Consider the following 12633-nt stretch of genomic DNA (forward strand, 5'->3'; position numbering starts at 1 on the left):
AATTAGATTCTACTAAAATGCAACAACTAATAAACATTCTAAGCTAAAAAGGAATACCAATACATAAGAGGGACCTAAGCTACCAGGGTTGGGCCCAAACCCAAGAGCCTCAACCCTCTTAACTAATTCAGTGATGGATCAATAAGAAACTTCTCATTATCATTGAAAAACTATCAAATACATCATATAACAAGTCAAAAATAATAGTAAGAAATGCTTATGCTCAATAGTTTCTTAGCTTCCAACAAAATTCGAATCCTAATGAGTTCCTTGGCATGTTTATTTATACAAAAGGGTAGCTACCAACATCTCCCTAGAAAATAGAGATGTTTGTCTCCCAAAACTCGAGAAAGGTAGATCTAGATCTTCCTTGAACTGCACTGGCTTGGTTGCCAATGACCTCATCCTACTTGGCTGCCAATGACCTCGTTCTGCCTGGCTGCTAATGACTTTGAGTTGATGAGAGACAAAGAGGTGATCTTGGCATATTGAAGGAGTTAAGGAGGTGGAAAACCTCCTAGAATCTCTCCTTGTTGTCTACTTTGAGCTCCTACATTGAAATTATCTCAAAATTGTCCCAATTCCTGCATTTAAACCATGTTAGGCCACATGACATAGAAACACATCTTTTATCCTCCTCACTAAGAATAATATAACAAAAATTGTAAATAAATGTGAGAAAGAGATAATTCTAAAGTTGGAGGATGGAATTATGACCCTTGTGATATACCTATTTATGAGCCTCATCAATTATATTCAGAAAATCCATCAATCATGGATAACCTTGAAGATCCTGTGACTTTCTGCAAAATATGATCCATCTTTGGAAGAGGGTAGTTTTCCTTTAATGATGCTATGTTTATGTTCTAAAAGTCTATACATAACCTAATCTCTCCATTATTCTTTCTTATAGGCACTATATTTTTCACCCAAACTAAATATCTTAATGGTAGAATTATTTTTTCCTGAAGCGATTTTATCACTTCCTTTTCAATTGAGGACAACAATAATGATTGATTTGTCTCAGCTTCTGCTTGTATGGCTTGACCGCTGGCTTAAGTGGGATCTTATGTTGTATAATGTCTTTATCATAGGTTTTAAGGTCTTCATAAGACCATGCAAAAACATCAGAATACTTCTTAAATAGATCAACATACTTGTGTTTATAATCTTTTGAAATACCCTTTGCCAATTTCACAAGCTTAGGTTGTTGTTCAGTGCCAAGATTACAATATTCAATGTCATCCTCCCATATTTGCTTGCTAACATTCACAGGAACATCATTTGCATCAAATAGTCTCTCCAAAGGAACCAGACCTTTAGGAATTACATTACCTTTCAGTTGTATAATTTTGTGGCCTGCAATAGAATATTTCCAAGGTAACTCATCTTCAACTTCTTCTTCTTCAACATTCTCGTCATCTTCTTCCTGATCAATTTTCAAAATAGAAAACTCTATAACGAACTCCAAAGATATTTTTATTTGTTATTCATCTTTAAATACCTTCCAATACTTCACATTGTCAAGTATAGAAGGCCTCCTTATGATTTCTACTTCATATCTCAATTTCAGATTCTATGGAGGTTTAAAGGTGCTAGCTACCACTGCAAGTGAATCAACCAATATGTTACCTTCTCTTGGAAAAAATTGAATGTTGAATGCTAAAATAAATTATCTACCAAATCCCACATTTCATTCCAATAAGATCTAAGCCTTATATGCTTTGTCTGACACTGCCATCTTATTTTTTTAACCACCAATCTGAGTCCCAAAATAGATATACATTCAATTTTCATGTTCTTGGCAACATGCAAACCAAGAATTAGAGCTTCATATTCTATTATATTATTAGTGGAATCAAATTCAAATTTATAGGAAAGAGGGATCATTTCACCCTTCGGGGAAAGCAGTAGAACCCCTGCACCATTTCCCTCTTTGGAATAAGCACCACCAAAATATAACTTCCAAATACAAATCTACAATGCTTCTATTTTTTGAATTGTTGAAGGAACCTGCATCTGTGTGTCCTCAGCAATATCGTCATTGACTTCCAACATAAAACAAGAAAAGTCATTGTCCTGGATTTAAATTGGCGAATTGCTAGAACTCCCCTCCTTCACAATTGTCTTGACAAATATCGACTCTCAATACAACCTTCTCTCTTCTCCACTGAAAACTAGAATTATAGCATAATTTAAATCCAGTTTCAACATTCCTCTAAGCTTTTCTTACCGAGATCTAGAAAGTAGAATCCCAAATCTTGTTGGGATATCTGCAACCACAATGTCCATAACAATACTCCTAACTAGAATCCGAGCCAAAGAAAACACAAGATATATTATAATTCCAATAAATTTTACTCTTTTGGAGTCAAATGAATACAAATCTTTGTAAGGCTTTGTAATACGTAGATTCAGTTGCTTCATTACAGAGAGAAGCATCAATTTATGAGAGGCCCTAGAGTCAAGCATACAATTATGTAGCATGAGATCATGCACTAAAAGAGTAATGTAAAAAGTAGTTTCTGAGTCTTGTTCCTCCACATGAGGACCAAACATGACTACTGACCTTTCTTCTTCTAGAGTAACTGTATATGCTGAAACAAATGCCTGAGATAAATTAATAAAATCTTAAATTTGTTTTTTGTAAGTAGGATGCTTAGCTAGCTTAGCTAATGGGATTGGGATATTCACTTTCTCTAACTCCTTTTCAATATTAAAAGGATGTACCTCTTTTCCTTCTTTTGCTTTCTCTTCCTCTACTGACTTATCTTTTTGGACTCTCTTCTAATTTGTAGCAGACTAATTTACTTGCTTCTCCTGATTCACTTTTACTTGTTGTCCTATAGAGGTTTCTCCTTGTTGGACTGGAATAGTCTAAATTGTGTACTTCCCCTTATCATCATCTCTTTGTACAGACTGTTTATGTTGTTCCTAAGGTTGATATTGAGTCCTAGATTTCTTCCTTGATCTGAGATCATATTTTTTATGCAACTCAACCTACATCATATCTACAAATTTTATGCCATATTCATTAATTTATTCGTCACCCAGAGCAACTTGTGAATCAAAATCAATATTTTCCTCAAACAAACAGGGAAAATTTTAAGAACCGCCCTAAATTTAAATGTATAATAAATGGGCAAATCCCCATGATACATAGTAAAAATGGGAGGTGATTTTATCAATAATATAATATGTATATATAATATTTTTTGCGAATCTCTCACCAGATTATATTATCTTGTAAAGTCATTGGGAATATTTCACTAAATTATAAAATCCTGTAAGATCTTGGCAAATCTTTCATTGAATAATAAAACATTGTGAAGTCTTGGCGAATGTTTTATTAAAGTATGAAACCATATATGATAATAGGAAAACATATTCATTAAGTTGTAATATACTAACATACATGTTTTGAAAAAAGAAACATAATTTTCTCATCCTACAAACAATGTTGCAAGTTTCAGTGGTTGTGTTTGTCAAGGTTCTTACTGTACACTCTTTCATATCCTTCTATTAGTTTTGATAATATTCCATAGAAAATTTCTTGTACGTGTTGACCTTGACCACCAGTTCTATCAATGTAGTAGAGATTAATATTTTTTCTACCACTTTTGTCAACTTATCAAATTCTTATTCCATAGACTCCAATCTTTTCTCTACCACTTTTGTCAAGCCATCAAATTTCTTTCTTATTCCATAAACTCCAACTACGAGATCAAAACACACACACACACACACACACACACACACATCAATTTTTTTTACCCCAACACGCCAACAAGAGCCCAAACCATATAATATAAGAAAGTAGTAGGTATCCCAAAGGCCTGAAGGGGATCTAATGGAAAGAAGTGACCTTTGTCAGAAGCCTTCCAATCAATATATAAATATATAAATGTAGTTTTATTATTATTTTAATTGGAAATCTTCAATTAAATAATAAAATTTAATTACGTCTCTCCCAATCTAAATTGCTTATTAACATAATTCACTACCTTCATATGTCTTGCATTTTTTAACAACATTGGAACTTGTGGATTAATTTCCTTTTTCGTGCACAATCTCCGCCTTTTAGGACAATATGGTGTAGTGGCCCAACCCCTATAGATCATTACGACAAACTAAGAATAACAGAGAAGATGAAAGGTTGTACAAACCAGCATATTTTTCAAACAACTAATCCAACATCAATGCCTTAACTTTTTCACGAAGATATCATATTGAGAAGGTTTGAAAAATGGTGGGAAATCTTGGCAACGACTATATCTCTTCTGCGAGGGTGATGCGGAAAGAGTGACAAGATTTCACTGTTTTGAATTTTTTTTTGTTAAATCAGAAAAAACCAATATTAATGGAGATATTGGTATTTTTTACTAAATTTTGTGAAGTGACTAAATGTAGCTTTAACCATTCACCTTAAGATGTTTTTTACAATATAATTTCCTAAGTCTATTTAATATCTTCATTATCATAAAAACCAACCTATATCCATCTTAACTCCACATCTACCACTCTTAGAGGGATGAAATCTATTTATCCCTCTCAGCACTTGGTAGACCCGGAATTAAGATGGATCTAAGCTGATAGAATTTCCCCTTTAAATAGTCTATGCTCACATGAATACCATGGTATTACCATGGGTCAATACCATGGGTTATCATAAACCTGGAGCTTAAAAACTACTATTAGTAATTTATAAAAATTAATAAAATTAATAATTGATTTTTATTTTATTTTTTTATTTTAACCAAGTTAAAATGTTTAAGTGACATTAAATTACAAGATCCATTTTTACTCTTGATCTACCAAGCTCCGAGAGGGATCAAATATTTTTTCACTCTATGCTAGTTTGCATATCACGATATTTGATCCCTCTCAGCACTTAGTAGATCCAGAGTAAAGATGGATCTATGTTGATTTAATTCCCCCCTTTAAATAGGCTAAATTCCACGTGAATACCATGGGTCAATACCATGTGCCATCTTTATTTTTATTAATACTAATATTAGGGTTAATAGTGTTTTTTTGCATGATATTAATAATAATTTGGACCATGGTATTTGGCCCATGGGCTTCACCTAAATATAACACATTTTTTGAGTGTTCGTAAATATAAGGTGACTTATGGAGTAAATATAAAAAATGATTTGGTTGATGAATGAAATCTAATGATGGATCAGGATCATAATTACTTATCATTATGTGATCGAAACTGATCATATGCAAGAAAAATAGCGATCGAAAAGCTAGGGTTCCAGGTTTCTAAGCTCCATGGAGGCGCTCAAAGGGGGGAGCTCCACTCCCTCCTACAAGCAGGCTGTAGCCAGTCATGGCAAGAAACCTTTGGAGCCTGTCAGAGGGATTGTTGAAGAAAGGAAAAAGAATCTGGAAGAGGATCAGGAGTTTACAAAACCAAGAGAGGTCAATAGCATGAAAGACAATGAGGAAGGAGACAAAAGATAGGGAGCAGAAAACAAGGCATAGAAGGAGCCATGCAAACCCAAGACTATCGTCACTCCTAGAGTAGTTCTAAATGATCCTGCGCTGCAAGAACATAGGGACCACATGCGGACCTATGCTATCATTTGTAAATTCATGGGATTATGGCCCACTGAGAAGTCATTACAAACATGGCTCAAATACCATTGGAAAACGAAAGGAAGCATAGACCTACACCTTGGGTCAAAGGGATTCTTCACGGTGATCTTCAATAATATTGAAGACAAAGACAGAGTGTTTGAAGGAGGACCCTATTTCTATGTGGCAGCAGGCCTCTACATGCAGCCATGGATGATGAACTTTGTCCCGGAGCGAGAAACTTTTACTTCAGTCCCGGTCTGGGTAAGACTCTACTCCTTACCTCTTGATTACTAGCAAACAGAATCGTTAGCGGCCATAGGAAATAAACTAGAACGTTTTTTTAAAGCTTCTGAGGCCACCAAAAGAGGAAAATATACTTCCTTTGCAAGAATATGTGTAGAGATGGACTTATCAGAAGCCCTACAAATGAGGTTATCTTGGAAGTTTTTGATGAAGAATGGGTGCAAACAGTAGATTATGAACACATGCCTTTTAGATGTCGCAGATGCCATGAGCATGGACACCTATTTAGAGGGTGCCCCCTCGGCAAGACAGAGAACAAAGGAAAAACAACAACAATGAAAGACATTGAGATCTTTCACAAAGTGGGTCATAGAGGAAAAGGGGGCAAAAGGGGGCCAAAGCAGCAGCAAAAAAAAGGGCAACAGGGCAGACTGAACAGGTTTCAAGTTCTCGAAGAAGAGGAAGAAATAAAAAAAGAAGATCAGGTAATGGATGGAAGCATAGAGGAGAAGGAAAAAGAAGAAGATAGGGAAATGGCACAAGGTGTTTCTAAACAAAAGGAAACAATGATAAGCGATGGGGAACTTGAGATGGATCAAGAAATGACTCAGAGTGAGATGGAAATGGAGGATAATGAACTGTAAGAGATTCTAGAAAGAGAAAACCTAGATCTGGAAGGATTCTTGAAACAGGGCACCATTGGAGGGGTAGACTCAGTACCTCAAGAAGAGTTCAATCGAGTACAGCAGCTGTATCTATGGAAAACTCAGGCAAGAGAACAAGCAAGGAAAAACAACAATGAAAGGTAGGGCAGCGAAGGAGTGAAAACTATGAAAACCACACCAGGATTAGCTCCCAGAAACCCAGGAAAGAAACAAGGCAGGAAAAAGCAGAATGAGCTACTAATGGAATGTGGAAAGCTAATGATAGATTCAGGTAAGATGAAAGATCTATCCAGTTAGTCTTTCACAAATATTTAATTATTAAGTTCACAACTTGGAATATTAGAGGCTTAGGAAACAGGAGAAAACATAGAATACTTAGCAATAGAATGAAACAAGAAGCTCCAGATATGATCTTTATCCAGGAAACTAAATGTTCCATTCAAAAAATCAAAAAAATTCATAGTAAATGGCTCAATATATTTGAGTTTCTAAAAGTTAAAGAAGATAACACAGGAGGTAGCATTCTCACTCTTTGGAATCCCAAAGATTGGTATAATAGATGCTGAGGCAACTAGGAATTACTTATCAGTGATTATTCAGCCTGTAGGAGATAGCGAGACTTATCTGGTCACGAATGTTTATGGCCCACAAAGAATGGATGACAAAATCAGATTTCTAGATTCTATTGCAAAATTAAGAGACAGGCACACAGGAGTTCCATGGATCATGGGTGGGGACTTGAACATGATCAAATCACTGATGGAAAAAAAAGGGGGAACAAGAACTTTAAGTAAAGATTCTACAGCGTTCCAAACTTTCATAGATAATATGAAGCTAGTTGACACAGATATGAATAATGGCCTATTTACCTGGAACAACAGAGAGGAGGGGAGTTTCAGGTAGCTTCTAAGTTAGACAGATTCATTATTTCAAAGGACCTTACGCTCACAGACAAGGAAATGATAGTGAGAATTCTCCCCTTTGGAGGCTCGGACCATTGGCCTGTACAAATGGAAGTACAGGGTATTGGAACCCCCAAGAATAGACCTTTCAGATTTGAGAATATATGGCTTACACACCAAGATTTTATCAGCAACATAGCAAGATGGTGGAAAGAAGATCTCAATATTCAGGGAACAACAATGTTTCTGCTCCACAAAATACTAAAATACATCAAGCTCAAACTCAAAGACTAGAACAAGAATGAATTTGGTAACATTTTTGCAGCGAAAAAAGAGGTTGAAGGTAAAATGCAAAACCTCAATCAAACTCTTATCACAAAGGGTTTTGATAGAGGCAGAAATGAACAAGTCACCAAACTGCATCAAGACTGGGAGAACTTATGCAAACAAGAGGAAATATATTGGAGAAAAAAATATCGAGTGCAATGGCTAAAAGAAGGGGAACGAAACACCAGTCTTTTCCACAGATCCACCATGGCAAATAGATCCCACAATAGGATCTCTTCAATCAAGGACAAGGAAAGTCATTTTCGTAATTCCCATGAAGAGATTGAAACTATGTTAGTACAACACTTTCAAGGCATAGCGAAGGAAACCAATGCAGATAGAGATCATTTTATCCGAGACTTAACTAGGAATATACCCAGATTAGTTTCAAGAGAGGATAATTTCAATCTTAACAAGCCAGTGACTGAAGAGGAGGTAAGTGGGGCAGTTAAAGAAATGCAAAATGGCAAAGCACCAGACCTTGATGGTTTTAATGTGGACTTATTTAAAGCCTATTGGAGCATTGTTAAACAAGATATTGTGCAAGTAGTGGAGGATTCTAGATTGGATAAAACCATTATGAAGGCGCTCAATACTTCTTTCATTTCCTTGATCCCCAAACAAGATAACGCTTTGACTCCAGACAGATTTAGACCTATAGCTTTGTGCAATGTGGTGTATAAAATAATATCCAAAGTGGTTGCCAATAGACTGAAATCCCTTCTTCCTACTCTCGTTTCTGTGGAGCAGTCAGGAAATGTGGAGGGTAGACAAATTCTCAACAACATCATTCAAGTGCATGAAGTGGTTCATTCATTGTTAAGCCATAAGAAGGCGGGAATGATCATGCAATTGGACCTTGCCAAAGCATATGATAAACTGAATTGGACCTATATTAGGAAGGCCCTTCTAGCCTTTGGTTTCGATCATAACTGGGTGAGGTGGGTCATGGCTTTGGTCACTTCCTCTAGCTCTTCAATCTTGGTCAATGGCTCTCCTTCCATGGCCTTTACTCCTTCAAGAGGTATTAGACAGGGAGATCTTCTCTCTCCCTTTCTCTTTATCCTCATGATGGAAGGACTTGGGCGATCCATTAAGCATGCTAAGGAACGGGGTAATATCAAGGGTATCCAGCTTTCTGAAACTGGTAAAGCTTTGACCCATCAACAATTTTTTGATGACACTATGCTGCAGGGTATCCCCACAATAAAAGAAGCTCTTTCTTATAAACAAATCCTGTGAGACTTTACACTAGCCACAAGTGTTGAAAATAATACTGAGAGGGGGGGTGAATCAGTATTATCTAGCAATTTAATAAATCTTCCTTATTTGATCTTTGAATTATTTTTGCATGTCAGTACCATAAAATAATGAGCATGAACAAAGACAACAGATAGTCACACCAAAGAACACAAGATGTAAGGTGGAAACCCAATGTGGGTGAAAACCACCTGCTGCAATATGTCTCTATCTTCTTTCAAATTAGAAACTTCTTTTACAATGATTTTGTACTGGTGCAGTCCTTTACCAGTACGCAGGCTGCAACCTGCAGAGAGCTACAACCCCCTACTTCTTTTCATAAAGCATCAAATGATCATCAAGTACATAACAGTTACAGTCCACTACAGTTATCAGATCAGTAATAATAGAACTAACCCAGAACACCTTATCAACAGAGAAATTCAATCAACAGAACATCTTAAGACAGAGACGCAATTTTCCATTCTGTGGCCTGCGACCAGACGCAGTTAATCTTCTGCTACCCTGCGACCACACGCAGAGATCCTTCTGCTGCGCTGCGTGCCCACGCACTGTTCCTTCAACTGCTCTGCGTCCTGTTGCTGCAGGGACGCAACCCCAAACACTATCGCACCGCGTCTTTTTGCTACAGGGACACACCTAGAAATGCTATTGCGCCGCGTCTTTTTGCTCAGAGACGCACCTGATCCTTATTATGCGCCGCGTCCCCACGCAGTGCGCTTGTTACTGTACTGCGTCCTGGACGCACCTGAATCTTACTCTGCCCTGCGTCCCCACGCAGGTCTCTTCTTACTGTACTGCGTCCCGGCGCACTTGCCTTTCGCTGAACCTGCGTACCTTCGGGTATGAATGATTTCAAGACTTTAAGAGTAACCCAAACAGTCAGATCTACAGATCTGATCATGCACCAAAGAGATCTCAGTCTTTCAGAAGATTCGCCTTTTTAGATCTAGACCAGATCTAGCCTCATAAGATATTCAACCAAAGACATACTCAAACCAAATGATCTCCTTTGCTTTATATAGGCAAGTTCCTCCTTAAATCATGGAACAATACCACGAGCCGACACCATAATAACACAATACCGTCGGCTAGATACCAAGAGTAAAACACAAGAAACCCCTACGTGAGCTTTTCTCTGCCTTGAAATGTGTGCACTGGGTGGACGCACCTCCTGAATGGCTGGCCTGCGTCTCTGGACGCGGTCCTTGCAAGGTGTACCTGCGGGTACGCACCTTCTGAACTGATATCCTGCGTCCTTCTTATTTTTCAATAAATTGAGAGCCTTCTAGTACTAGTGGAGCAGCATTCTGTCTAGGTGGTTGTATCGGTCAAGCCGGGGCCTCGCCAATGGGAGTTGCCATCAAGTACAACATCTGTAACATATAGCCATACCAGAGAACATAATGCCAACAATCTCCCCCTTCGAACTTGATGGCAGAGAACATAATGCCAACAATCTCCCCCTTTGGACTTGATGGCAACCTTACAATCTTCAGCTTCATTCTCCCCCTTTGACATTAAGGGCAAAGGGGTATGCTCCCCCTGAAAAAGAACCAGATCTGTAACAAGGAACCATAATCCACCATGAAAGAGATAGAGACATATTGCAGCTATTTCCAAGATCTTCTTCTGACCATCCTCCATAATGCCAACAATGCATTATATGCTCCCCCTGAACCTGTACCATCAATCAGAAAAGATTCAACAATAAGATGATGCATCAACAACCCCCAGCTTTTGCCTGAGGTATTCAAAAGTGTCCCTGGGCAATGGTTTGGTGAGAATATCAACAACTTGTTCCTTAGAAGGAACATACTCCAACTTGACCTTTTGTTCAAGCACTTGTTCCTGGAGAAAATGATACTTGATTGGTATGTGCTTGGTTTTTGAATGCATAACTGGATTCTTTGAGATGCTGATTGCACTTGTGTTATCACATAAGATGGGGATAGGTGGTGTACAAGTGATTTGAAAATCCTGCAAAGTCTGCATCATCCAAAGGAGTTGGGTGCAACAAGATGCAGCAGCAACATATTCCGCTTCAGCTGTAGACAAGGCAATTGAACTCTGTTTCTTGCTGAACCAAGATACCAGTCTAGAACCCATAAAGAACGCACCACCACTTGTGCTTTTCCTGTCATCCACACTTCCGACCCAATCTGCATCTGTATAAGCATGAAGAGTAAGATCTGTATCTCTAGGATACCATAAGCCATAATTTTGAGTCCCTTGAAGATATTTGAAAATTCTCTTCACTGCCTGAAGATGAGTCTCCTTTGGATTTGCCTGAAATCTTCCAACTATTCCAACTACATGCATGATGTCCGGTCGGGTACCTGTCAAATAAAGTAAACTTCCAATCATAGATCTGTAGGTTGGTTGATGTACTGCTGCAGATTCATCATTTGCACTAAGGCTACATCCTGTGACCATGGGTGTACATACTGGTTTTGCATCTTCCATGCCATATTTCTTCAAAATCTGTTTGAGATACTTGGTTTGAGATAAAAAGATTCCTCCTTCCTTTTGTTGGATTTACAAACCAAGGAAATATGTCAGTTCTCCTAGCAAGGACATTTCAAATTATTTCTACATGACCGAGGCAAAGCTTTGACTCATAGCTTCTTCATTGCTGCCAAAAATAATGTCATCTACATACACAACAAGTATTAGCAATTTGTCATTTTCAACTTTTATATAAAGATTGCTATCTGCTGAACCTTTTGAAAAACCTTGTTGATGAAGATATTTGTCCAAGCGGTAGTACCAAACCCTTGGAGCTTGTTTGAGACCATAGAGGGCCTTTTTCAATCTGCATACAAGGTTTGGATCATTTCCAAGAATGAACCCATCTGGCTGTTCAATGTATACTTCTTCTTCCAAGTCTCCATTCAGAAAGGCTGATTTCACGTCCATTTGAAATACTTTGAAGTTTTGAAAACTTGAGAGAGCAAGAAACATTCGGATGGCCTCAAGTCTTGCAACAGGAGCAAAGGTTTCTTCAAAGTCTATTCCTTCTTGTTGTGCATACCCTTTACAACCAAGTCTGGCTTTATTTCTAATTACTTCTCCATTTTCATTCAATTTGTTTTTGAAGACCCATTTTGTCCCGATAACATTCTTATCTTTTGGTCTAGGAACCAGCTCCCAAGTGTTGTTCTTTTCGATCTGCTCAAGTTCTTCATCCATTGCTTTCACCCAACATTCATCTTTGCATGCTTCTTTCACATTTTGTGGTTCCGTTGAGGAGAGTAATGCCAAATAGCTTGAAGCTTCTGCAACTGTTCTTCTAGTTTGTACACCTGCTTCTTTCTGTCCCATAATCTGAGATTCTGGATGGTTCTTCTGAACATATCTGGATGGAGTCTTTTCTTCTATTCTTGTTTGCTCCTCTGGTTCTTCTTGAGGTTCTTCTTGAGATTCTTCTTCTTCATCATTCTGTCTTTGAGGGTAGCTTTCATCTTCTTCGATGTCTTCACGATGTACTTGCCTAGGAATGTATCCCTTCTCATCAACCACTACATCAATGCTGTCAACAATTCTGCCAAGTCTTTTATTGTAGCATTTGTATGCTTTGCTATATGGAGAGTAACCAAGAAGAATGCCTTCATCTGCTCTAGGTTCAAGTTTGCCAAGCTGCTCAT

The sequence above is a fragment of the Pinus tabuliformis genome, chromosome 7 (assembly GCF_031772625.1).
Source record: "Pinus tabuliformis cultivar Carrire ecotype Pingquan chromosome 7, CPIR1, whole genome shotgun sequence".
NCBI classification, from domain to species: Eukaryota; Viridiplantae; Streptophyta; class Pinopsida; order Pinales; family Pinaceae; genus Pinus; species Pinus tabuliformis.